Source organism: Hemicordylus capensis, chromosome 1, assembly GCF_027244095.1.
Source record: "Hemicordylus capensis ecotype Gifberg chromosome 1, rHemCap1.1.pri, whole genome shotgun sequence".
Classification (NCBI taxonomy): Eukaryota; Metazoa; Chordata; class Lepidosauria; order Squamata; family Cordylidae; genus Hemicordylus; species Hemicordylus capensis.
The window spans coordinates 386,178,015-386,205,510 of NC_069657.1; positions in this window are offsets into that span (position 1 = coordinate 386,178,015).

Sequence of the window (27,496 nt, forward strand, 5' to 3'; positions counted from 1 at the left end):
ATGTAGATCTGCTCACTCAGGGGGGGAAACTACTATGTATAACAGTTAAAAATAATGACATAAAATTTATAGATTCCCTATGCCATCTACCCATGGCGCTAGCAAAGCTCCCCAAAGCGATGGGTTTTCAGGGTTGTAAGGGTTATCTCCCACATTTCTTTAATAAAAAAGAAAATGAGAGGTATAGTGGGAATATGCCAGAACCCATGTACTACGGTGTGGACACTATGAAAACTGCAGATAGGGATGAATTCATGAAGTGGTATGAGGAAAACAAAACAAAAACGTTTGACATGCAGAAGGAATTGGCCTATTAATGTCAGAAAGATGTAGACATCTTGATGCAGGCCTGTACAAAATATAGACATGAATTGGTTGAGATGACATGGGATGTAGTTGACAAACCTAAGGGGAAGAAAACTGTCAGGGTGCTGGTGGGTATCGACCCCTTCCAATACCTTACACTTGCTAGTGTGTGCTTAAGAATGTACCATTACAAGTATCTGGAGGATAAAGAGATCGCCATACCGGCCCCAGATAATTACCATAATCAGTGCAAAAGATTCTCAACTCTGTCCATTCAATGGTTGGAATACATGGCCCACAGGGAAAACATACATATTCAGCATGCTCTGAAAGGGGCTGAGTTTAAGGTTGATATTCCTCAGGAGCTGCAGGAGGCATCAGGGGGTGTTAAGGCATATTATTTAGATGGCTATTCTGTGAATGGGGGAAGGAAATGTGCTTTTGAATTTAACGGGTGTTTTTATCATGGGTGTCTAACCTGTTATCCCGCACAGAAACAACACCCTTTGTTGTCGGAAACCTATGGTTTTCTCCACAATGCTAGTGAGAGGAAAGCAGATGTCTTAAAACGATTGGGGTTTGAAGTCCATTGTATATGGGAGCATGAGTGGACTGATATGGTCAAGGGGGATCAGAAGGTGATAGATTTTCTGAAGCAGTGGGAGTTTCCAGAACCTCTGGAACCTAGAGATGCGCTGCTTGGGGGCAGGTCAGGCTGTGTGCGTCTGTATTATGAAACGAAAGAGGGAGAACAGATTCATTACTCGGATTTTACCTCTCTCTCTCCTTTTATTATGCGAAATCACCAGTTTCCTACAGGCCATCCTGAAGTAATTTATGACGATTTTAGGCCACTCTCTGAGTATTTTGGAATTGCCAAGGTGAAGGTTTACCCACCACGCAGTCTCTTTCCCCCCGTCCTACCTGTCAAGGTGACGAGAAGCTCATGTTTCCTCTGTGCAGGCTCACAACAGCTGGAGCACTGTAGCCACAATGATGAGGAAAGGGCACTGGTGGGTACATGGTGCACAGTAGAATTGGAAGTTGCTGTGGCTAAAGGGTACAGGGTGGCACAGATCTATGAGGTTTGGCATTTTGAAAAGAGGTCTGACAGACTCTTTTCAGAGTACGTCAAAACATTTCTCCAACTGAAGCAGGAATCTTCTGGCTACTCTGCAGAGTATGTTAGAAGGGTGGACAGAGAGAGATACATTGATGAGTATTATAAGAAATAAGGGGTGTGTTTATGCCCTGAGCTGATTGAAGCCAACCCTGCTAAACACCAAATAGCCAAGCTTTTCTTAAATTCCCTGTAGGGGAAATTTGCTCAGAGGACAAACCTCCCTTGGACCTCCATAGTGAAAAAACCTGATGAGCTTTTCCAATACCTCTTTTCAGATAGCTATGAGGTCTCTATGTGTGAATTCCTTGATGATGATACATGTTGTGTGTCTTGGAAAGATGCAAAAGAATGTATAGTTCCGCCAGGTAACACAAATGTTTTTCTAGCGTGTTTTACAACATCGTATGCACGCCTGCATATGTACTCTATCATGGAGAAGCTGGAGGAACGATGCCTGTACCATGACACAGATTCTGTGATTTATGTGTCTCATGAGGGGGAGTACAATCCTCCCCTTGGAAACTTTTGAGGGAGCTGACAAACGAACTGCTGTCAGACCAGTACATAACAGAGTTTGTGAGCACAGGTCCTAAATCTTACAGGTACAAGCTGTCTGGGGGTGCTTCGTGTATAAAAGTCAAGGGGATTACTCTGAATGTGTCTATTTGTGAAAAAATTAATTTTGCCAGTCTGAAAGATCTGGTTTTTGCCTACGTTTTGGAACAGGATCCTGCATGCAAGATCATGGTAAAGCAGAATGGTATAGTTAGAAATAAGAAGAGATGGCAGATAGAAGCACGGCTTTTGAGGAAGACACAGAGAGTGGTATTTGATAAGCGCATCATCATTGAGGATTTTAAGACTATACCATACGGGTATTAAAAATGGATGCTTGCTGGCAACACCCCTTCTCTGCTATCCTTCTAGGACCTAGTAAATGTATTAAAACTTTTTTTGTTGAAAAAAAAATGCTGGACAATGCACACAGTGTGCTATCTGTGATGCTTGAAAAAATTGTGTGGTGTTACTCTTGTTGGCAGCCTTTGTACAAACAAATGCTCTGTAAATACCCTATGATAACATTGTGGAAGGTATGCCTGAGAAAATTGATGATGATGACTTGTCCCCCCCCCCCAATAAAATCTGTTTTCTTGTTCTGGATGACCTGATGAGTGCTTCATCTGACAGTCAACAAACTGAACACACTTTCACAGAGTTTGTTCACCACAGGAATCTGAGTGTTTTTCTCATCACACAGAATGTTTTCTACAAAGAGAAATCTGCCCGTACCATAAGCCTTAATGCCAAGTATATGGTGCTCTTTAAAAACCCGAGGGATAAATTACAGATAATTAATTTGGCACACCAGATTTTTCCCAGGAATGTCAAGTATTTCACAGAGGCCTACCACAATGCCACACAGGAACCTTATGGTTACTTAGTTGTGGATTTAAACCCTAGAACGCCTGAGGATTATAAAGTCAGAACGGGTCTTTTCCCTCCTGACTGGCCTGTCGTATACATCAAGAAAAAACCACAGGGAGATACAAAAGGGGGACACACTGATGCTTTCACAGGTATTCCTGTTAACCCACTGCACTGATACATGTCTACCTGTGTGAGGAGAAACCTCGCCCTCTTAAAACTCCTTATTAAGGCCTCACCACGTCAGAGGAAGGCCATACTATGTGCAGCTTCTGATGATTTAATATCAGCCATATCTGAAATTGCCCTGAACACCTGAAAAGGAAATATTCCATTGTCTCCACACCAAGTGCGTGTGCTAAGAAAAAAACGTGGATTAATTAAAAAGCTGAGTAACAAGCACGTATCTCTGAGAAAGAAGAAGCTTTTGGTCAAGCAGTCTGGAGGTTTTCTTGCACCGCTGTTAAGCATTGCAATTCCTTTGATAACAAGCCTTTTAACCAAACAATAATGGAGTATGCGGAAAAGATGTACTTGGTCCCCAAACACCAGCTAGCTCTGCTAAAAGGGAACCTTCCTCCTAAGGAGGAAAACATCAGAGTTTCTACAATCTACGCTTTAGACTCACTGAAATGCAAGGTGTTCTTCAGAGGTCTGACTTAACAGAATATGAAAAGGCTAAACTTTATGAGGGTCTACTTCAAAAATATTTAACACATGTGAGGCTGGGTGATGCCGAAAAGGGAAAACTAAACCTGTTTCTACCACAACCCGAGATGCCTGCTGCTGAAGTTCCACATAGCTCTGACCCCTCCTTTCAGGAGATCTTGGACACTTTGCCTGTGTGCTCTAGGAACTCGGCAAAGATTTTGTTAAACAAGTTGAGGCAGAATGCTGCAGTTCCAGCGTGGGATGAGAGGGGTCATTTTGTCTATAAGGGGGCCGCTGTTGAGGGTTCCAACATGGTGGACCTGATCAAAGCATTCACCCAAGTTCATGCACTGCCTTCCAAATGCTTCCCTAAAGGCTGGGATCTGTTCATGAGCGGTTTGGCAGAGTTAAACGACCAGCCTGTAAAATATATTTCAGAGAAAAAAAATTATTTGACAAGTTGTTGTTTCTGTTTGTTTGTTTGTTTGTTTGTTTGTTTGTTTTTAATATATATATATGTAACAGGTTACAACTGGAGCCAGTGAGTTCTCACGGGTATTTTAGAAGTCCTGGGTGTAGGAGTTAAGGGTAGAGGGCTAGCTGCAGGGGTAGAACCCTATTGTTGAAGTGCTCTGGCAAAGCGTATTTCGGCCCTCAGATTCCCTGTTTTAATCAGGGAATAGTGGCCCCCACATTCTTGGTCAGGCATTAGATCAAATGCAAACAGTGTGTAGCCTTTCCCATATTCTTCCCTATTAATGAGCAGAGGTCTGTCTTCTAGGTGCTTGCCAGTGGCCTGTACCAACCCCATATACTCACGGACATAATTACGCACTGCAAAATCTGACTGGTAAGGTTTCATGGGGACTGGAGTACTATCCATATAGAGGCAGGCAAAGTTAATGTCATAATGCTTGAAATTAAAGGGATTTTTGGTATATGACCCACTAAATGCATCATCCACAAATCCAATGATGACAGTTTTTGGCAACTGTCCTAAATACAAATTTTCCTGGTTGCAGACACAACTTCCAGCGGGGATACTGAACACTTTCATACTCACACGGTCCACCGGGTATTTTGCATTGGCTGTGAGCAACGCCTCCGCATGTGCTAACTGCACAGCGGGGTTAAGGGAACATTTCTTGATAAAGAGGGATGCCGACAAGATTTGCAGCCTGTAGTGGGGGTTAGCTCCACCTGCCATCAGACAGAATGTGTCCTTGTTGCGTGTTAGTTTAATTTTCACATCTACACAATTTAAAAGCAGTTTTTCTTGAAACATAAGATCTGTGTGTAGGTGTCCCAATAGGTCCACCTTCCGACTTTCAGATGTAAAGGCGGCTCTGTCAACAAACCCATTGTTCACTCCATCTAACGCCGTTATCTCATGGAACCCTGGGGCGTCATAAAATAAGCCCGCTGAAAACTGTGTAGATAGAGTGGCCTCACTGTAATTCATCATTGCTTCAATGAAAGCCTGGTAGGGGTAGGTGCTACTGCTCTGACTGACAAGACGGTCTCCCAGGGTCACATCCACCTGGCTGAACATGGCGGCTATTGGGAAGTTCACTAGCCCCACAGCAGAATCCTGGGCCAGGTTGGTTCCATCCTCCTTGACAATTTTACAGCACACATATAAAAGCGTGTTATTCAAATCCAGGTAAAAATCTCCATCCCCAGCAATGAAAAAGTCCAGAGGTGCTGTGTCTGTCAGTGCAGTAAGCGGTGGCACCTCAACATATACGCTTCTCTCAATACTTGTGTTGGTGTGATTTGGAAAAGGTCCAGTTCCGATTTCATGCATTCTTCGGAGCTGCAGTGTATAAAAGCCGTTATGACTTAAAAGCACACAGCCCCACAGTAAGTGGCCCATGGTTTGCTGGGGCTTGGGGTCAGACAATCACAAATGACCAGTCTTCGCTCGACCTACAGCACTTATACTCACAATTGAATAGCCTTGGCTTGGATGAGAAGTAAGATTCGCACCCACACTCATCTGAATAAGTATACTCTCCACATGAGCTATCACAACAACGCTCGTTGCACCATGTAAATTGGGGTCTGCTCTTCACCCATTTTTTCTTCTTCCTATGCCGCTGGAACCTCACCAGCAATAAGGGCAGCCATCTGGTGGGATTTCATACCAGTAGGAGGGAAGGACAGACTCAGCAGTTGCATAGGCTTAATCTTCATGGGTGCCTGTGGCAATGATGGGTCACTGGGGCGTGGTGGAGTCCTAGCATCAGCCATCGTCACTGTACAGCTGTAAAATGGTTTCCATCTAAACACCCACCCCACCAGTCCTGTTCGTAGAGGGGTCACTTGACCCCGTTTCAGCCAATAAAGTTACACAAAATGGCCACCCGTTCATTATCACGCCTGCGCACATGGACCTTTCTGGGGTTGGAAACCTGTTCCCATTGGTCCAGTTTGGCTAGGCATGTTCATAGAGGGGTCACATGCCCACCTTCGGGACATGTCTGGACATATTCTGGGGTAGGAATGGAAGGTGGGGGCCAAACTCCCACGGATTTTTAAGGAGGTAGCCGAATGATTTTTGGAGGAGAGAGCTAGTATGAAGGGATTGAAGCAACTTAGGGTGTGATTTGAACACAGTGACATATAGAACTAACATACGTCTTGCCTGAGAGATCTTTCTCCTTTATTGTATGGATATTACAATATTATAAATGGTACTGAAGTGAATTTAATAATGTATATTAGGATATATTTGAGACATATTTGAAGTACACCTAAAATTACACATTTGTTTTTGAGCTCTTCTGTAGGATTAATCTTTATTTAGATTCCTGTATTTGTTATTCATACATTGAAATTCATTTGGAAGAGAACTGTTCAGCACCTTGCTGGTGAAGTCTGCTGCTGTGGTTCCTATTGTAAACTGGTTATTCGGTTGGATAGAACAAGGCATTTAAAAATCTTTTAGTTCATTTTCAGTTTGGCCAGAATCATGGATGACCTGTGATCATTCTAGATTGTCTCAGCCCACCAGCTTAACATATAAGTTAATATATTATATCTCTCATTTAATGTTGATGGGATGGAAAAGGCTAGAAGATCCATGATTTGTTTAGGAAACTTCCTTTGTTGAGTACTGGAGAATAACATACTACAAAACATACTTTATTAAATATATACGTTACAAGACATAGTTATCCCACTTACTGGAAGTTTTAATAAATTTTGATTCTTATTATTATTTATACAGGTCTTAATTCAGAAGTAGGACAAAATTAGAGCAAGGGGACTTATATTCCCCTCCCTACAGAATACAGGATCTTATCAACAATACCCAATATCATTTTTTGTCTCTGTGATGTTCAAACCACAGAGTACTGGAGATGCTTTGCCCTGAGTTCAAAATAATTGTATCATATCTACTTTATATATCATAGTTGGGTTGGCTCTCTCCTTCTCAAACCATTTGTTAGTGGGATGATCAATCACCTTGGGACAGACTTTTTCTTTTCTAATTTCCCGTAGTGGAGTTCAAGATTCTTTACTGATTGCTATTGATGTCTGATGCCTAGTTTAGGACCCTTTAGATTCAACTAACACTACTGCATTTTTTCTTCATTTTGGTTTTGAAGGATAGACTTTGTATGTAAATTTGTTTGGTCTTTTTGGAGTCTCAGAGATGTAACCTTTCTGTTTCTACTTGTAATACTAATAAAAGCAATTTAAAATAAAATAAAATAAAATATTTTCTTTAAGATGGAGAAAACCAGAATATTCTAAATATGGTTGCACCATAGATTTATAGAAGGGTATTATGATATTCAGTATTCCACAGAGAGACCTTAAAGGCCAAGTTGAAGATCGATCATCCTGGAGAGAATCTATCTATGTGGTCTCTAAGAGTCAACACCGACTTGACGACACTTAATCAATCAATTATAATACAAGGCCTCATATTTTATTTATTTCTTAATAATCTCTAGCATGGAATTTGCCTTTTTCATTACCGCTGCACATTGAGTTAACATTTTAATTGAGCTGTTCTCCACAATCCCCTGATCGCTTTACTGGATAGTCATCTCCAGTACACATCAGTGTACTATTAAATCTAGAATATGTTGCCCCAATGGGCATCACTTTCCATGTTCTTACAATGAAACTCATTTGCCATTTTGTTGTCCATTGTTGTTTGTTTGAGAGCGATACTTTTGGAACTGCTTGGGTTTAGAATTTGGTCTCATCCACATACATTGCTCACCCCTGACACCCAGTGATTAAAAAACAAGTAAAATAGTTTCCACCTGTCTCAATACAAATCGTTGGCAGTCTCCACTGCTTATTAGCAATGTGGAAAACAATTTGAGTTTGAAACAATTTGAGTTTGGAATGGGCTATTTTGAGTGTTTTGAAGTCAAAATGAAACACCCTTAAAATAATGGGCTTGTTTCGAGCTCGAAATGAAACAACCCTGTTTGGAGCTCGAATCATTTAAAGTGTTTCAAGTGCCATTTTGGAGGGCTGTTTCCCCCTCACTGATTGGTTTTCTGGCATTGGCTTCCAATTTACTTGAGATCTCTTTGGTTCTTCATTGGTTTGTTATCCAAATCAAGTGTTGTCATGGGCAATTGTGCCCCCATTGGCTGAGAGGAGGCAGGAAGGAGCAGGGGAGGCCAAAGGAGGAAGTTTCAAATTTATTTAAGGGCCTGGGAGGCAGAGAGCCCTTACAGTGTGCCAGTGCCTCTTGACGAGGAAGGATATATCAAGAGAGGAGGGAAAGAGATTGCACAACAGCAACAGAGGAGAGCAGAGTGATGGTGTGGCCTGGGACCTGCTTGGCCCAGTGGAGAAAGAGAGAGAGTACCTGTGACTTATCTCTCTCTCTCTTTCCCTCCTTTTAATTTGCAGTGCCAACTGCTTTCCTTTTTTTCTTTTTCTTTTTTAAATTGTACCAGCAACCCCAGCTGCTTTAACTGGGGTGCTGAATTTTTTCCCCTGCCGTAGAATGTTTCCTTCTCCCTGCTTGTAGCCAGCGAGCCCACAGTGGCATTAATAAGTGGTTGCTGTGTTGACTGTTTGCTTTTTCTTTTGCAGCCCTATGCTGTACCTCTTTGCTGCTGCGTGCCTGGTTTGGTTTGGTTTGGTTTGGGTTGGTTTGGTTTTGCTTTGTTTTGCTTTGTTTTGCAAGCTGGTATGCTGTGATTTCTGTCTGTTGCCCAGCCTGCCCAGGCTCTCTCTGTTTCCCTGGTTTTCTCTTTTTTCCATCTTTTTTCTCTTTTGAATTTTTGGGTAGGCAAGTGCCTGACTGGTGCCCACCTGCCCTCCCCCAGCTGTTGAGTCTCAGCCCAAGTGCCTTGAGGAGCAGTACCTGGCCAGACTCCAGCAGAAGAGACTGCTGTAGTGCTGCACAGGCTTACCTTTTGGGAGGTGTGCAGTCCCACCATGCAGCTGCCCACCATACAGCTGAGGTAGAATTGCGGGGAGGTCCTCCAAAGTCAGAGAAGAAGCTCTTCCTGTGGCACTGGAGGAGGAGGTTCCATTAGCTGCTAGCTCAGCCAGATCACTCTCTCCATCCTTCCCAATCCCTACTGGCAGTGCGACCCTCATGTCTGAGGCAGAGGAGGAGCAGGGGGAAATACTTCCAATTCCTGGACCTTCTCAACCTCAGGGCTGTGGTGGAGGTGCCCCCCAGAAGGAACCAACAACCCCAGTAGCACCACCAACACTGAAACAGTCGTGGACTGAAGGCAGCATGGTGTGGGACCATAAAGATTGTTTTATTATTACTATGCTATCCACACACAGCCAGCCAGATGTTGTTGACTGGATTTGACACTTCAATTATTGGGCCCTTTCCAAGGGTCTAGGATAACTAAAGGAAAAATAAAGATATCACCACAATATTTGTCCTGTCCCGAGTAATGTGGCCTTCAGTAATAATCTCTGGTCAGTTTACAACAGTACAAAACCAGTTAAAATATATACAAAAACTTAAAACAATTTAACAATTTAAAAATCAGCCACAAATTAAAACCTTAAAATTTTAAAGAACAGAAAAGGCTTGGGTGAAGAGGTGAGTTTTCAAATGCTTTCTAAAAATGGTCAGAGATGGGGAGGATCGTATCTCAGTAGGGAGCGCATTCCACAGTTTTGGGGCAGCAACCAAGAAAGCCTGTCCCCATGTGGCCACCAGCCAAGCTGGCGGCAGCTGGAGACGGACCTCTCCGGATGACCTCAATGGGCGGTGGGGATCATCCACTTCATTGCATAGTCGGCACTAACTATCTTTCTGGGTCTTATCAAGTTTTGCTTTTATCACATATGTTCATAGTGATTGTTCCGGGGCTGCAAAAATGAGACCTTCCATTTCTTTCTTCAATGTCCCCTTCTTTAACCACTGCCATGTTGTACTATTGTTGACTTTTGATTGTATGTTATTGAAAAACTGACCATGCAATGCTTTATTGTTATTGTTGCTATTTTTATTATTTATCATCATCATCATCATCTATATATTTAATTCTCTAAGGCATACCTGTGGCTAATCCCATGTGTGGCAGCTCTTGCGAGAGTTCATGAGCAGCTGCCAGATAGCCATGGGTACGCCACCAGTGGCCACGGGCAGCAAGGGAAAGTGCCACTGGCCGTGGGCAGTGAGGGAAAGTGCCACTGCCGGGCTGTCCAGCCAGTGACGAGGGAAAGCACTGCCGCCAGCCAGGTGGCAAGGGGAAGCACCGCTGTTGGGCTGGCCAGCTGGCAGTGAGGTAAAGCACCACTGACAGGCTAGCTGGTGGCGAGAGAAAGCGCTGCTGTGGGGCTGGCTGGCCAGCAGCAACCAAAAGTGCCCACTGGGCCAGCCAGGGTGGGAAAGCACCAGCCAGGCCTGTGGGCAGGGAAGAAAGGTTCCAGGCACTGGCCAGGCCAGTGGATGGGGAAGGAAGGGGAAGCAGACTGGGAGGTGGAGAATGGACTGGGGCTGAAGGGAGGGAGGAAAGACAGGGAGGACTAGGGGTGCAGATTCTCTGCGCCAGGTTAGCTAGTTATTATTATTACCCAATCCATACTATCTGTACCCACTGTGGAGCACAGGCCAGCAGAGGGAAGGACTCCAAGTGTCTTATGATGTCAGGGATGCTGCTGTACCTGTGGCGGCATCATCCAGGGGGCCTCTGTTCCTGTTGGCAGCAATAGGCCTGGTATGCCCTTGATTAGTGGCAAGGCACCTGATCCTGCTCCTAAGCAGGGGAAGTTGCCTGTGTGGTGGGTGCAGTCGGTGAGCAAGCAGTCTGGCTGCCCAGAGCCTCAACTCATCACCTGGGCCATTGCTGAGATGATGACTTGGGATGACCAGCTATTCTAGGTGGTGGAGAATGCTGGCTTCCATTGGCTGCTCCTACTGCTTGCCCCTGACTATAAAATCCGCTCACACACCACCTTCGACAGGCAGATGGTGCCCTCCCTGTACCTGGCATGCAGGAAGACCATGTCTGGGCAGCTGTGTGCAGGAGTGCCTGGGATCTGTGGACCAGCCACAGTGGGATGCATGCTTCTTTCCTGTCCCTCATGGCACACTAGTGGGGGCAGGAAAGCAAGGGGACATCTGCTGCTGGTGGCATGGCCAGCCCCTCCCAAGCCCTGAAGCACAGGTGGGATGTGCTGCATGTGGAGATGCTAGACACTGATCCCATGGCAGAAGAGCTGTTGGTGGCCATGGATTGCCAGGTGGGGGAGGGGAAGACTGTTTGGGCATCCAAACCTTTGCCAAGGATTCAAAGTGACTGACAGTGCTGGAAACATAGTGAGGGCAGCCTAGCAGCTTCATTTTGTGCCCATCCATTGTGTGACGCACACTTTGAACCTGTTCATGCGGGATGCGCTTGGCCCTTCTGGGGCTGCAGCCAGATGAGACATCCCTGCTGAAGTTCCTGGGTGCCAGTCTGGTGCTGCCATGGCTGGTTTTTGGACAGATTCCGCAAGATCGCAGCTTTCTTCCACCAGAGTGAAAAGGGTAGGCATATGCCTAAGAAGAGGCAGCTTGAGCTGGGCCTACTTGAACACTGGAGATATTCCAACCTGGTTGAACTCTACCTTTCTCTTGCTCCAGCACCTGCAGGAGCAAGAGGCAAGGAGACATGGCTTGGAAGTGTGCGTGCTATCCAGCCAGCACTGGGCACTCCTTTCTGAGGTTGTCTTGGCACTCAAGCCACTCTTTGTTGCCACAAACAGCTTATATGCCGTGACAGCCTGATCATGCAGTAGCACAAGTGCACATCTGTTTGTCCATGCAGCAGGAGCAAGCTATGTCCCTGTGCTGCACTTTATAGTGGAAAAATCCATAGGCTGTGCAGAAACATTTCAAAAGAGATTTTTCTATGGCAAGGAGAAGTTAGAGAAGGATGCATTAACAGACATACACCAGAATCCTGTGCTAAGTCCTCCTAACATGGGTGCATCCTAGTTACAGAAAAAAGAAAGACATTTTGACTGGGTGTTACACAATGTGGGGCAGAGCTCTCCCTATCTATTCCCTTGACTCACAAAGAATGCCGCTTTAGTGCTGCAGCCCAATCTCTTGCTTGGCCACAGTATCTTAAGGCCTGAATTGTACATTTCCTTGAATTACACAGAGCAAGAAGAGAAGAGAATTATGAATGTGTTCCCTTTAACTTCCCTTGATCCACTCTCACAGGCAGTACAAGCAAATGACAGTTAGTGGTCATTAATTAGAAATAAATATGACGTATCTTTTCTGTTTCCAGTATAACATAAGCAGGGTTATGACAGTGAGGAACAGCAGGTACAGCCATGCCAAAACAACCATGTTCTACTGGTGAATTAAATTTAGTCTTTGTTATGGGTTTTTAATGACTTCATAGTCATTATGATCAGCCAGTAAAGATGATCGTGCAAAGCATGCGACCCAGGATTGAACCTTAGAGAATCACACTTGAGATTTCTTTCCCGTTCAGTTTCCAGCTCACTGTTCAGCTGGTAACAGGCTATAAAGGATTGCCTTGTATAGTAGCTTATAAAGGCTACTTTTATAGTTGCTGCTATTATTTATTTCACACTCAGTGATAAAATGCAAAGATGTTTTTCCAGTGGTGCCACATGTGGAACAAAACCAAGAATAAATGTTTCCTTGCTGAATCCAAGGCTCTAATACTAGAGATGTGCACAAATAGTATTTTGCAATTTGATTCAATTTCAAACTAAATAGCAAAATATTCAAATTGATTTGTCAAAATAGCGGCAATTGACAGCTGTTCTAACAAATCAACTCAAATCAATTTGAGTGATTTGGCCATGGGTAACAATGAGGAACTCAAAACATTCCATTGTTGCCCATGGGTAGGTCCTAGGTACACCAAAGTGAGTTGGGTGATAGGGCGTGATGGGTGCTACCTACCACCCATCCCACAAAAGAAATTGGCAAGTGAGTGATTTTTAATTTTTTTAACCTTTCCCTAAAAAAAACCCCATAGGATGAGGCCCTTTATTTTAGGGGCAATTATATTTGAGTTTGAATCATTCAAATGAAATCACCTTGATTCGAGCTTGAATTGATTTGACTCAAATCGATTTGCACATCTCTGTCTAATACAAGAGTTCTGAACCTTGGCTCCCCAGTTGTTCTTGAATTACAACTCCTGTAATTCCCAGCCACAATTACATTACATAGGAACATGGAAGCTGCCTTATATCAAGTCAGAGCCTTTCCCCATCTAGTTCAGGGTTTTCTATTCTGACTAGTAGTGGTTCTCCAGGGTTTCAGCATCAGGCAGGAGTCTTTCCCAGCCCTACCTGGAGATGCCAGGGACTCAACTTGGGACGTTCTGCATGCAAAGCAGATGCTCTACCACTGAGCTACAGCTCCATCCTCATTGTGACTGGGGATGATGAAAGTTGTAGTCCAACATCTGGGACCCAAGGTTGGGAACCCCTGCTCTAATACCTCTGACCTGCCCAGGAGTGTACCTGGTGAGCATTATTTGGACTGATGATTATATATTGCCACTTGAGTCTCTTCAGCACCTCCTCCTCCTCCTCCTCCTCCTATCAGTGTCAAACTATATACTAGTTTCCACAGCTGCAAATGAAATGAAGCAAATCTAATCAAACACATGTCCTAAGAGAGAAAATGTGAGCCAGACATTCAAGCCATAACAAGCTTTCTGTGGATTCTATTACAATGCAGCAGTGTGCCGCCTAAGGGAAATTGCTTGATTCTGGTGAGCTCTCATGCCATTGATTTTGATGGGCTGGTAGATTGAAGACTACAGATTGCTCTCTCATTCAAAGTGGCACAGAGCAGCTCTGCTTTGTTGGTACAAATGATACTTTGCCATCAGTTTGATTCCACTGAGTGATAACTCCTAATCTGCCATAACTAGAGAGGTTTGCCTCATCATGTGCAATATGTGGGTGTCTATAAATGATACGCCTTTCATCTTGAGACAGAAGCTGCTCTTTGTGTTACACTCAGAGGTGCACCTAGGTAATTTTGGAGCCTGGACTAAAGGTCTTTGGAGCCCCCACCCCCCCACCGCAAGTTAAGCATCATTTTTTAACATGTAGGTTCTTGAGGGCACAAACCACACCACCAAGGACAGACTAAAGTGGATTTAGGGGCCCTCAGGATGTGTGGAGGCCCTGGACCTTGGCCCCAAAATCCAGGGTAAGAGCGCCTCTGGTTACACTTCCTCTTTCTTGATTGGCATGCCTCAGACATTATATCCTCTAACCAGACCTTGATGCATAGAACATTTGTTGATTCAGTGGTGTACAGAACTTGAAAGCCCTGTGGGACATGGTGGGCAATGCCATAGCTGGATGGTTTCTTTGTTTGTTCTCCTTCCCCAATTCCTTTTTTTAAAAATTCCTCTGTGATCCCACATCATATTTATGCTTGATATAGATTGAGCCTTTTTTCCAAGTTGCTCAGAGCTAAAATGATTAAGCAGAAATCCCTTGTGATGTCTGTTGCTGGCTTGTACCATTTCAGACTGCAGGTGGGGGACTGGAAACTAGGGTGTCAGAGAGAAAATCCTAGGTGTGTATTTTCCATGAAATGCCAGTTTTTTATGCATGGAAAGTATGTTCTGTGGTGAAATACTTCCATATTCATATTCATATCCATCTCCTGCCTGTACTCTGAAATGGTAGAACCCAGCAAAGGATACATAATTTGAGGTTTCTGTTCTTCTGGCTTGAGTTATCAGGAGCAATCTGCCAAGCATGGCAGATTCTAAACTAACAGCTCCTAGGAAAAATAGCTAACTTGTCCACTGGGCTAGTTCAGCATTTGTCTTGGGTTCCAGGTCTCAAGGGCCATCCCAGGCAATTATTGGCATCTTTGTAACTGCTGCCTTCCCTGCTGCTGCCGCTGCTAGGATGACAGATCTAAAGTAGGGCAGGATTATTGGGTAGAGGAGAGATATGGCAGAACTTGCAACCCTCCAATATTGCATTGATGAATATGGGCACACTTGTTTCATTATAGCACCCTGCACTAGGGACCACTGTCTTGGTACTCCTACTACACATTGCTAAAGGCTCGTTTTGCACCTTCTGTGTGTGCTATATTAATTTATTCTGCTGTATTTGAACACTGCCCCAAATTCACATCTCTGGGTGGTTTACAGCAACATAAAACAACTAAAAGAGAAATTAAAACATTGAAACCACAACTCTAGTTTAAAAACTTGGGTGAATTAATGCATCTTAAGGATCCTTTTAAAAGCTGTCAGAGATGAGCAGGCTCTTATTTCAGCAGGGAGCATATTCCAAAGCCTCAGGGTGGCAGCAGAGAAAGCCCATCCCTGAGTAGCCACCAAACAAACTGGTGGCAACTGCAGACAGACCTCTCTAGATGATCTCCTGGCTCTCCCAATGCTTGGTGTTTACATTCTTCACTGAAGGAAGGTTACATATGAAACTGTGTTATAGCAAGTCAGAGCATTGCTCCTATCTCGCTCATTATGTTTTTTGCTGTCTGGCAGCAGCTCTCCAGAACTGGATATCTTTCCCAGATCTACCTAGAGATGCCAGGGATTGAACTTGGGACCTCCTGCATGCAGATGCTCTTCTACTGAGCTATGAAAGGAAGTGAATGCTCTACCAATGCTTGGTGCTTACATTCTTCATTGAAAGTAGCTTACATATGAAACTGCCTCAAACCAAGCTCATTATTGTCTGTGCTTCCAGAGCAGAAGTCAGGTGTAGACTTTCTATGGAACAAAGCTCTTCTAGTAGGTAGGTACCCAAACAGAAACACAACCTCTAAAGCACTAGTTTTCAAAATGTCTTCTTTTAGGGAACCCATTCCTATATTAAGTTTTCTGGTAATGAATCCCTGTGTGTTGTAGTTCACACAGCACCCTAGAACATTTTCACATTCAGTTGATATAGGACACTGGTAAATGGCCATGGCCACATGTGATGAACCTTGCCATCATCCTGTGGGAATGGAATATTTCTCCAGAATTCACACCAAAGCCTCTCACAGTTGAATGCTTATCATTAGAAGATTTGTACTGCATCTTTCCACTCCCTAAAGAGCACTCCCTAAATAGCACCAATTTCAAAACAATCCATCAAATAAAAGCATTTGCTTGCATTCTGAGCAACGAGTTGCACACCCAGGAGGGATGCAGGCTCACTGCTTGTGGGGCACTTCCTACTCCATTGCCACTCCTAGCGCAGACAGGGGAACTACCATGCCAATGACACTGTGTGTGACAGAACAGCTGCACCCGGTCCCAATTGGGAGTTGAATGCAGCTGCTCTAATGCACAATGTTGTTAGCACTGAACCTCTCCTGCCTGTGCTAGGAGCAGCAGTGAGTAGGAGCAGTAAGTCTCTCACAAGCACCCCTCTTGAGTATGTGGCTGGCTCAGTACATGGTATGTAAGCCAGTAAAAGCAAACACAGAGGTATAAATAAAAGAATGCAATCAAGAGGAAGCAACAGAAAATCAAACAAAAGACAGAAACCAAAAGCCTGTCCAAGCAAAAAAGTATTTCTCCAGCAATGGAAGACCAATAAGGAGGAGCTAGATGACTCTTCTCAGGCAGGGATTCCCACATCTTGTGAACTGTGACAGAGAAGACCTCTCCTCTGTTCCACCTACCATAATTGGGAGACAGGTCAGGCAGAAGTATTTCATGGAGGCCCTCAGTGGATGGACAGATAGATGGAGACAGCCTGCTCCCAAATCATTTAAGGCTTTAGAAGTAACAATTAGCACTTTGAACTGTGCCCAGGATGGGACTGTAGCCAGAGAAGAGAGTTTAAAAGATACGTCACATGTACCAAAAGACCAATTCTAGTCAGAGGTTTGGCAATGATATTTGCACCAGGTAAGGTTTCCAGACACTCTGAAGGTGACCCCCATATAGGCAGCAATATGTGCAATATCTTGATATAACTAAGGCATGTGTAATCATAGCCCAAAATGGTGCAAGATAAACAATGGCACTAGTGGAAAAGCTATCTTTTCTTGCCAGTACTTATCTCCTCATTGAGGAGCCACCAACCATCTTCTGAGAACACAAAGAGCTCTTTCTTACAAACCATGAGAAGGGCTCGAAGAGGTGAGGGAAGAAGCCTCAAAAAACTTACCTCCCCCACGGATGATCCTCTTCGTATTGCTGGGTGGCTGGATCGGCCGTCCAGGTGATTGCTGACTTCAGCCAGTAGCTCGGAGGATCAGGGTGCCATGATGCATCACCCCGCATCATCCCATGCCCAGAACTCCCATAATGCACCACATAGTGTGCAGTGAATTGTGGGGATCCCCCCTCCCCTCCCAGAAACCAGCCAGGAGACCCACAGTCTGCCAGCCCCAGTTGGGGCTGTCAGAGAATCAGTACAATGGGGTTAGGAGAGCTCTCCTAACCCCATTTAAGAGGGTGAATAGCTTCAAAGTTTCTTAAAACCTAGTTTAAACCCATTATTCTATAATAATGAAGCTCTCCTTTTTAGTTAAACAAGTGGCTATTGAGACACATTAAGCATGTGCACATAACAGCTCATTACCAGCAGTGGCTTGTGAGGTATCCAATATTGTTGGATGTTGCCAGCATATACCGCAGAGCACTACTGCAAGTGGGAAGATGACCAGCACACTTACCAGGGTTGCATGGTGGTAGAGACATGGGAGATTTTAACTCAGCACTGTACCAGATAGTAGAGGCACGAGGGATGGCAAGTACACAGTTGCTGAATAGCTAGCAGTGTCTAGTATGTGGGCCTGGAGCCTCCTTAGGTGCTGCTAGCTGCCCAACACAACAGCATATGGCTTAGTAACTAACCACACCCATGACTCTGCGACCACCTCATAATGAAGATGCCTCCATGCAGGGTGCTCAGCAGGGAATGCTAACAGCATCCAGCAAAATACCTCATGAGCCACTCTCATAACCAGAAGGTAGTGCTGACTACCATGTATTACAACTGACTAAGCATAAGGAAGTAAGGGCATTAGAAGAAAACATAATTTTAGCAACTAAGGTCTTGGTTGCAGTGATCCAGGAGATTTTAACATGACTCAGAATTAGTCCAAATAATCCCTGCTGGTGTGTTTCCAGACTATGGGAAACACCTATATCGGGCAGCAGTGATATAGGAAGGTGCTGAAAGGCATCATCTCATAGTGCACGGGAGATAGCAATGGTAAACTCCTCCTGTATTCTAAAGAAAACCACAGGGCTCTGTGGTGGCCAGGAGTCGAGACCAACCTGACGGCACACTTTACTTTTACCTAGACTTTGGTTCAGGGAGGTTAATTGTCATTCACTTCTGCCAAACTGTAAGAAATGTATATGCCAGAACTTGTTTTACAGCTGCTTCCCTTATAGACACAAAGGAATCTTATGTAGATTTAACTAAAGGTTTATTCAGAAACAACTCCATTTTCTCCTCCCCCCTTCCCTTCCCTTTTCCTTTCTGACTCCACCCACGCCCACCTCCACAGACACTACAGGATCCCCACTGGGACAAACTTCTCAACACCAAAACACAAAATATTACTAGATAGAATACAGCATAACTGTAGCAGAAAGACACTCTAAGAACTAGTGAAGTATCTGGAAAGGACAGGTGTCTACTCAAGAGCAATGATAATCTGAACAATCTTGCAAGAGAGGCCAATGAACTACTCACTAGATCCCTTATGAAATTACCTCTAAATAGTACACATTATCCATATTACACAAGAACCAGTACAGCCTCATCAAAAAGGCATCATCAAGAGAAAAATATTTTTGAGGCTAAATCATTATCCGTGTATATCATCAAAGGTATGAGAGGCCTCTTGAGAATCCGTTTTCATTAACTAGCCAAAACAAACAAACACAAAAATAATTGGATGCAAACGGAATATTGCTCTGAAATACTTTAGAAGGGAGTTGAAGGTTGTTTGTCAGTATTTCTAAGTCCCTAAGAGTGTATATCAGATACTTTGAGTATGAGTTGATTATAAAAGATAATTGGAAGTTTGAAGAGGTATTTTCATATATCTCTATTGAGAGTGCTATAACTCGCTTGCAGTGGAATGCCCTAATTTCAGTGTCAGATATTCAGAGGTCCAAAAGAAATATAGATCAGATTACTTGTGTAGTGAATCAGACTTTCATCAGAGGATTGCCAGGCTCTTCTTAATGAGCTACCCTTGTCAGCCAGTGAGGCAATCCATTAGTCAGAACCTCCAGTTGTTGCTGTGGGGCGATCAAGGGAAGAGCAGAATCCCCAGCCTTACTTGTGAGCATCCGGAGGTGGCTGTGAAAGCAGGGCCTGCCTTGGTCCACACTGGGCAGGCTTAGGAACAGAGGAAGCTGTCTTATACAATCTAGTTCAGTATTGTCTACACTCGGGGTTCCCAACCTGTGGTATTCCAGATGTTGCTGAACTATAGCAACATCCTCATCCCATAATCCTCAGCTACAATTTAGTATGGCTGGGGATGATGGGAGTTGTAGTTCAGCAACATCTGGAGTACCACAGGTTAGGAACCCCTAGTCTACACTGATTGGCAGCAGCTTCTCCAAGGTTTCAGACAGGCGTCTCTCCCAGTTCTACCTGGAGATACCAGGGATTGAACCTGGGACTCTCAGCATGTAAAGCACCTGCTCTGCCAGTGAGCAGCAACCCTATCCTCTGTGGAGCATGCAGACCTCAGCTACATGGGCTCCCCTGGCACAGGCAGCTACCAGTCAGCAACCACGTGCTACAAGGACTGACTGAGAAATCCAGACTTCCATCACCACCTCTTGGTGCTTACAGGTAAGCATGGAAATCCCCCTCCTTCCAGTCACCCTGCAGTGGGACCCAGTGACTTATTGAACTGCCTAATTGGCTGCCGCTGCTTAAAGCCTCAAAAGCATGCCAGATACACAGTCAAGTAAATATTCACTTCCTCAGAATTCCCTAGGAACATGAATGAATGACCTGAGAACCTGGCATAGATGTCTGGGCTTCTGGTTGCAGTGGGTGTTGTGCTGATATACTTTGGTGTTCTTCATAGAAGAGGACTGAAAACATCCATTTAACTGGTCTACTGAGAGCTGGAGTACCAAAATCTAATATGTTAAAGGCTTTGAAAAGCATTGTTTATGCAGCCTATTCACTTGCACTCTCAGCAATCCGTGAACCAAAATTCAGCCTTTTTACTGCTATTAAGTCTGCTGTGAGAATGTTGTTTTCTGCATTTCATGTAATGTGTAGGCTGGTGCATAAAATTATATGTCAGGGAGAAACATAATTTTTGAATAGAATGAACTCTAAATGAATTTCTTGTACTTGAGGCTATATCTATCCTGTGCTATAAACAACAACAACAAAGTCAGAATTCTGTGCCAAGGTAGCTCAGATTTTAGGCCACGAAAAGCCAGATTCTATGACTGGTTTAAATTACATAAATCAAATGGATGCGTGCATTTTTGCTTATTTTGCACACTTTTATCTTTTAGGACCACAATATACCTTATGTTGTGCCTTATGCTTTTTTCTTTCTTTCTTGCATATCAGCCATCTGGGGTGAGGGATCAGGACCATGCTGGGGATGGAGGGAGACTTTAATCCTTTCTTGTAACCATCATCCTGACCGAGATTAGGGCTCCTTGTGGCTGCTGTTAGTCCTTGGAGGGAAGTTCCCATTGGCAGTATAGATGCTTTCTGTGTGAGTATATGTGTGTGCATCAGGATCAAACTGGAAGGAAAGAGTTAAAGTATCCCTCAATTCCCACTGCCTTCCCATATTGCATCACTCATGCTACCCCCCCCCCAGTGTTATTTAACAAAAATAATCTCAAACTCTGTTGAATGGAATGGAATGTATTATTTGAGACATCATATACATTCTTAGATCGCAATCTAGCACAGGAGGCAATGCATGGTTAGGAAATTCTGTGCTAATGGCATTTTCCTTTAGGCCCCCCTTTAGCACCCCCTCCTCCTGATTTGCCATGCTGCTTTTTGAACTCAGGCAGGAGAGGAGACAAAAGCACACACAGTCAGAGGGTGGGGAGTATATTGCTTAAAACTTCCAATATGTTAATTGCTTTGAAGTGCATTGTTTAGGCAGTCTATTAATATGTGCTCGCAGCAAGTAGATGCTTTACTGTGCATTTGTGAAGCTGGGATCAATAGAAAGAGCTGGTGTTCTGCGTAAGCAGGGCAAGCAATGAATGAGCTCAATACACAGGAGGCTTGAAGACATTAATATCTAGAGAAACTGTAATGTGAGGGTTCTGTTTTAATGGGAAGAAGTGACGATTCCTGCACAGGCTTCTTTGCCATTATCACTCAGCAGGGAAATTTATGACAAGAGCAAGAGAGCAGCATGAAGGACGTGCCATGGGTGATGATATATGTGTGTACACACTGAAAAACACAGTACGGTAGAAGATCCATCACCTTAGGCTTTGCATGACTCATTTCAAGAGTCTGTGATAACAGAAGTAATAAAGTGCATTTTAACAGGAGAATTTCTGCAGGATAACAAACATAAAAAACCAGTTCAACAGACTAGAGCAAACCTTTATTTGGAGGTGGGCAAAGCTGCACATATGTGCCCCAAACCTGTCTAGAAGTAATGTCACCTCACCTGGATGCCCTAATCCCACGTGTAGTAGAGGCCTGGTTTACACATATGACCAAATAAGATAGTAGAGTACAAAGGTGATAGAGTCCCCTGGTGATGTTGGCCCAGACACCAATCTGGAAAAGGAAGACTTCAAGGATTAGGAGAGCTGGCCTCAGCTGAGGGGTTCACTTCAACAACCAACTCCCAGAGTCACCCAAACCTGCTGCTCCCACAAAGGCTACAGAGCCACCAGAGGTCGTTGCTTCTGCTGAGGCTTCCGCAGGCCCAAAAGATCCAGCACCCCTTTGTGAGAAGCCAGCCCCTGCTGCCTTGGAAGCATCCTCTGAGTCCTCAGGAGAGAAGACAGTGCCAAGCCTGGGCTAAGTTCCAGCTGGGGAATGCAGAGCTCACAGTTGATCACTTGGGGCTTTTCTCATGATGGGTCTTCTTGGGAGAAGGGGAAGCCAACTCAGGAGCTGGGCTTCCCTAGGCAGATCAGGGAAGAGCATGGTCCCTACAAACAACAAAAACTGGCTAGACTGTTGCTAATTCAACAGCTCCTGGGCTGGAGCCCAAACCCAGCTCTTTGAACCCTGCCCTGCCTTGCTTCCTAGGTCCTGCCTTGCCGCCTTAGACCTGCCTGATGCCTATGGGCTTTGTGAGAGAGGACAGGTGACCATTTCAGGCTGAAAGACAAGGGTGCCATGTTTGAATGCTCATCCATGTAAAAGGCCCCCTGCAAGTGAAAACCCAATACATCAAAAGAAAAGGTTCTAGCCCAGTCTGTGTTCCCCCATTATGCAAGTTTTCAGTTTGTGATTTTATTCTGTGCTTTCCATAGGAGAGCAGCACTAAACAAGGCTATTGACCTGCAGTTTGAAGCTGTGCAGTCCATTCTGCCACCTTAGGAGACTGTCACTTCCTTCTGCTGCACATGTAGGCCAAGCAGCAGCTGCTTCTGTGAAGGGAAAGTGACCTTCAAGGAGCATTATCAGCAAACACAGGTTTTGGAACTCTGTCCTGGCTAAAATCCAGCCATTATATGGTCTCTCTGTTTTGACTAGCTGAAATTTGTTGAGGAATATTTTAGACTGGTGGAGTTTGATTTTTATTGTTTTGGGGAAGGTGTTCATTGGACTTGTCATTATTTTTACTGTGGCTACCATGTATTTGACAGAGAATGTGATATATGATGTATTGGACTAAATAAATTTCAAGGGGGTCAAACTAATAATGGTCCATTATATTATTTATTAATGCATTTTTCTGCTTCCCTCCTATCTGTTTTTCTGCTTCTCTCCTATCTCTTGCAGAGATTTAGCAGCTGACACCAGAAATTTTTACTGCTGAAGGAATATGCAAGGAATATGGTAAGTTATCAACATTAAATTTGGGATAATTGTTGGATTTGTACAGACTATCAAGACACGGTTGGTACAGCATCAGCCACAGTTTGGATGTGGGCTGGTGAGGATTAGAAGGCCAGGAGTGGAGGTGATTTACAGAAACATTCTGGCCTTTCAGGATGTTCTAATAATTCAGAGAGGCTTTGAATGTGTCATTGATCAAGCATAACAGTCAATACAAGTATCTTATGCTTCCTATTTTCACATGCCTCCAATCGAAGAAAAAGGGGGGGGGAAAGAAAGAAAGAAAAAATCCCTCCCCATTAATGTGCAAGCTGGCCAAAGAAGAGAGAGAGAGGTGTAGAGGAACTGGATGCATGAGGCATTCGCTTTTCCTGTTCACTCACATTAACACTCTAAGTTTGTTCACATGACCGGTACACACAACCGGAGGCGGGGGAGGCAGTAATTGCCACTGCATTGTTAATGTTGGGGAGTATGGATATTGTTCTAAGTTTAGCTGAGTGAGATGGTAGGGAGGTTTCGAAAATGGTAAACTAAACCAATGACTCATTAAGCAATGTTGCTGCTACATATGTAACTTGTGGGTTCCTAGGAATGGAAAGAAGTATCAACTGAAAATGAATCCATTTTCTAAAATAATTTAACGTGACAGTCTATGCCCCAGTGACTGATACAGAAGAGGAAGTTGATGAGTTTTATGCTCAATTTCAGTTCAGTCTGAAATTGACAGGACATGCAAGCAAGATGTGCTGGTGGTGGTTGGGAGATGTAATGCCAAAGTTGGAAATGGTAAGGAGGAAAACACAGTCAGAATGTATGGCCTAGGAAACAGAAATGAATCAGGAGAAAAACTTATTAGTTTCCACCAATCCAATGATTTCTTTATTGCTAACACATTCTTCAAACAATGAAAGTGGTGCCTATACACATGGACATCACCAGATGGAATACAAAGAAATCAAATTGATCACATTATTGGTGCAAAGAGGTGGAAGAACTCAGTTAAAACAGCAAAGATATGACTGGGGGCCAATTGTGGAACAGACCACGAACTGCTCATGTGCAAGCTCCTAGTCAAGCTAAAGGGGGGGGGGGAGGTACAAAGCTGTCCAGTTTCCACAATACGGTCTTGAGAATGTACCCACCATTTTCAAGCAGAACTTCAGGAAGCACTTTGAAATTCTAAACCTCATTGATAGGGAACCAGAGGAACTGTGGAATGAAATCAAAGAAATTGTTAAGGATGAATGTGAAAAGAGACTGCCAAAGACCAAGAAACAGAAGAAAGCAAAATAGATGTCCGAACAGACGGTGGGAATTGCCAAGAAGAGGAGAAGTCGAAGTCAAGAAAGATAAAGACCTCAGGAAGGAACTTAATTGGGAATCTCAGAAAGCTGTTAGAAGAGGCAAGGAACAGTACTACAACAACATCTGTAAAGACTCTGAGGATGGAAATAGACATGGAAAAACAAAGGAAGTTTTCCAAAAGATCTCTGAACTCAGAAGGAGGTTCCAACCTCAATCTGGCATGTTAAAGGATGCCAAAGGACAGGTTGTAACTGACTCAGAGAAGATCAAACAGAGATGGAAGGAGTATACTGAAAGTAGCAATGAGGAGGCTGAGGAACCCAAGACGACTCTACATCACAGCACCATGATGTTCCAGGAAGGTGTGGACAGCAGGATGAACTACAAAACCATTCACTTGCTCCCCAGATGTCCCTGGTGCAATACTCTGCTGACCAGCTCCTTGTCCTTCTGCTCCAGATCTGCTTGCCTTCCCTGGTTGGAAATCTCCTCCTGAGCCTGCTGGACAGCTCCCCAACCTTGCAGGGAGATGGGGAATCCAAGCCTCACAGCTCCAGGATTGTCAGGAATGGGACATGCACATACACTGGGGAGCTGTGATTGTCTTTCATGTAGGAAGAACTGTGCAACATATATAGAGCCAGAGTGGTGTAGTGGTTTGAGTGTTGGACTAGGACCAGGGAGACTCAGGTTCAAATTCCCATGCAGTCATGAAGCTCACTAGGTAACCCCAGTCCAGTCACTTATCTCTCAGCCTAACCTACCTCACAGGGTTGTTGTGAAGACAAACATCAGTAATGTATACCGCTCTGGGCTCCTCAGAGGAAGAGAAGGATATAAATGTATTTTTGAAATAAATAAACATATATGAAGCCTTAAAAGTCCTTAAAAATGTTTCTATATCCTTGAGTGGTGTGCTCTGAATGCCGAAATTAGATGCCTTGGTACTGCATTTTATTCAGTTATTAACATCTGCTTAATAGTTTGGAAACCCAGCACTGTGGTACAAGTTAATAATCAGGTGGCCTCAAAGGTATGCAGGCCATTTCAAACTAAACCAATAATATAAAGCAGCCTGAGACACACATTTTGACATAATAAAATGCAGAACCTCAGTTACTTACTTATCATAGGAAAGAACAATCTGTCTTCAGGATATGCAGTCTTCAGATAAATGAGAACCTTTACTTTAGACCAGGCCTGCTCAACTTTGGCCCTCCTGCAGATGTTGGCCTACAACCCCCATAATCCCTGGCTATTGACCACTGTAGTCCAAAGACAGCTGCGGGGGGTGGGGCAAAGTTGAGCAGGCCTGCTTTAGACTGACGGTGAGGAGCTACTGAAATGTACAGCTATTCACAGGAGTTGAACACTCTCCCAGTCACTTTCCAAGCCCATGAAACCATACAGACTCAGGAGTGTGCAGATGGGGCTGCTCTGGGAAGACCACCTGCATGCTTGCATGCAGAAGGTTCCAAGATCCGTCTCTGGCATCTCCAGATAGAGATGAAAGAGATTCCTCCTGCAGCCTTGGAGAAGCTGCTGCCAGGCTGTGTAGACCAGGGATTCTCAACATTGGGTCCCCAGATGTTATTGGATTTCAACTCCCATAATCCCCAGCCCCAGTGGCCTTTGGTTGGGGATTATGGGAGTTGAAGTCCAATAACATCTAGGGACCCAACCAGTGTTCCCTCTAACAGGGATTACCAGATGTGATTGACTACAACTCCCATAAACCCCAGCCAAAGGCCAGGTGGGGACATTGGGAGTTGTAGTGAACAACATCTGAAAATCCCTGTTAGAGGAAAAATCTATTATATTAATTCTCCTGGGTGTGCCTTGGAATGTGTGTCCCAGAGCCCAGCTCATTGGCTGGGCAGTGGATGCGCCTGATTGGCTGCGGCGAACCCAGGAGGATTGGGTGCTGCCGCAGCAGCCCAGCCATGAAGGCCAGAGGTGGCAGGCCCGACCCGGCCATGGAGGCAAGGCCCAGGAGGGGGAAAAGAAAGTGGGCGGGGGGAAGAGGTGGCTGGGCCCAGAAGCAGAGACTGGGGCAGAGGTGGGGGAGAGGTAACTGCCAGCCCCAAAGAGCGCACAGATGCTCTGTGCAGGGTAGACTAGTTGGACCCAATGTTGAGAATCCCTAGTGTAGACAATACTGAGCAAGATGGAACAACGTTGGTCTGATTCTGTAAAAGGCAGCTTCCTATGTTCCTAAATGCCCTACTGCCTGTCTACCACACCCATAAGAACATACATAAGAACATAAGAACAGCCCAGCTGGATCAGGCCCAGGGCCGAGCTTGTTGAGCGTCCTTCTTCACACAGTGGCCCACCAGTTGCCTCTTGAAAGCCCACAGGCAAGGGGGGAATGCCTTCTCTCTTGCTGTTGCTCCCCTGCAACTGGTATACAGAGGTATCATGTCTCTGCGGCTGGAGGTGGTCCACAGACATCAGACTAGTAGTGATTGATAGACCTGTCATCCATGAATCTGTCTAAGCCCCCTTTAAACCCATCCAGGCTGGTGGCTGTCACCACATCTTCAGTTTCATGAGATGACCACTAGTTCTAGTGCTGTGAGAGAGGGACAACATTTTCTCTCTGTCCACTCCCTCTACTGCATGCATAATTTTATATACCTCTATCATGTCTCCCTGTAGTTGTCTCTTTTCTAAACTAAAGAGCCCCAGATGCTGCAACCTTGCCTCATAAGGAAGGTGATCCAGGCCCCTGATCATCTTGGTTGCCCTCTTCTGTACCTTTTCCAGTTCTACAATATCCTTCTTAAGATATGGTGACCAGAATTGTACGCAGTATCCCAAATGTGGCAGTACCAACAATTTGTATAAGGGCATATTAATATTAACAGTTTTATTTTCAATCCCCTTCATAATGATCCCTAGCATGGAATTAGCCTTTTCACAGCTGCCACACACTGAGTCGACACTTTCAGCTGTCCACCACAACCCCAAGATCTCTTTTCTGGTCAGTCACTGACAGCTCACATCAGCATATATGTAAATTTGGATTATTATTATTTTTCCCCCAATATGCATTATTTTACACTTGTTTACACTGAACCACATTCGCCATTTTATCTCCCTCTCCAGTCTAAAGTTGGACTTTCAAGTATTTGCTTAAGACACTGTTTTTGATGTTCCAATCAGAACTAGCATAAGAGACAATTTTTTAAACTTGTAATATGAAGTCAAATGTATTGAAGGAGCTACACGGGCTGCCTTTATGTT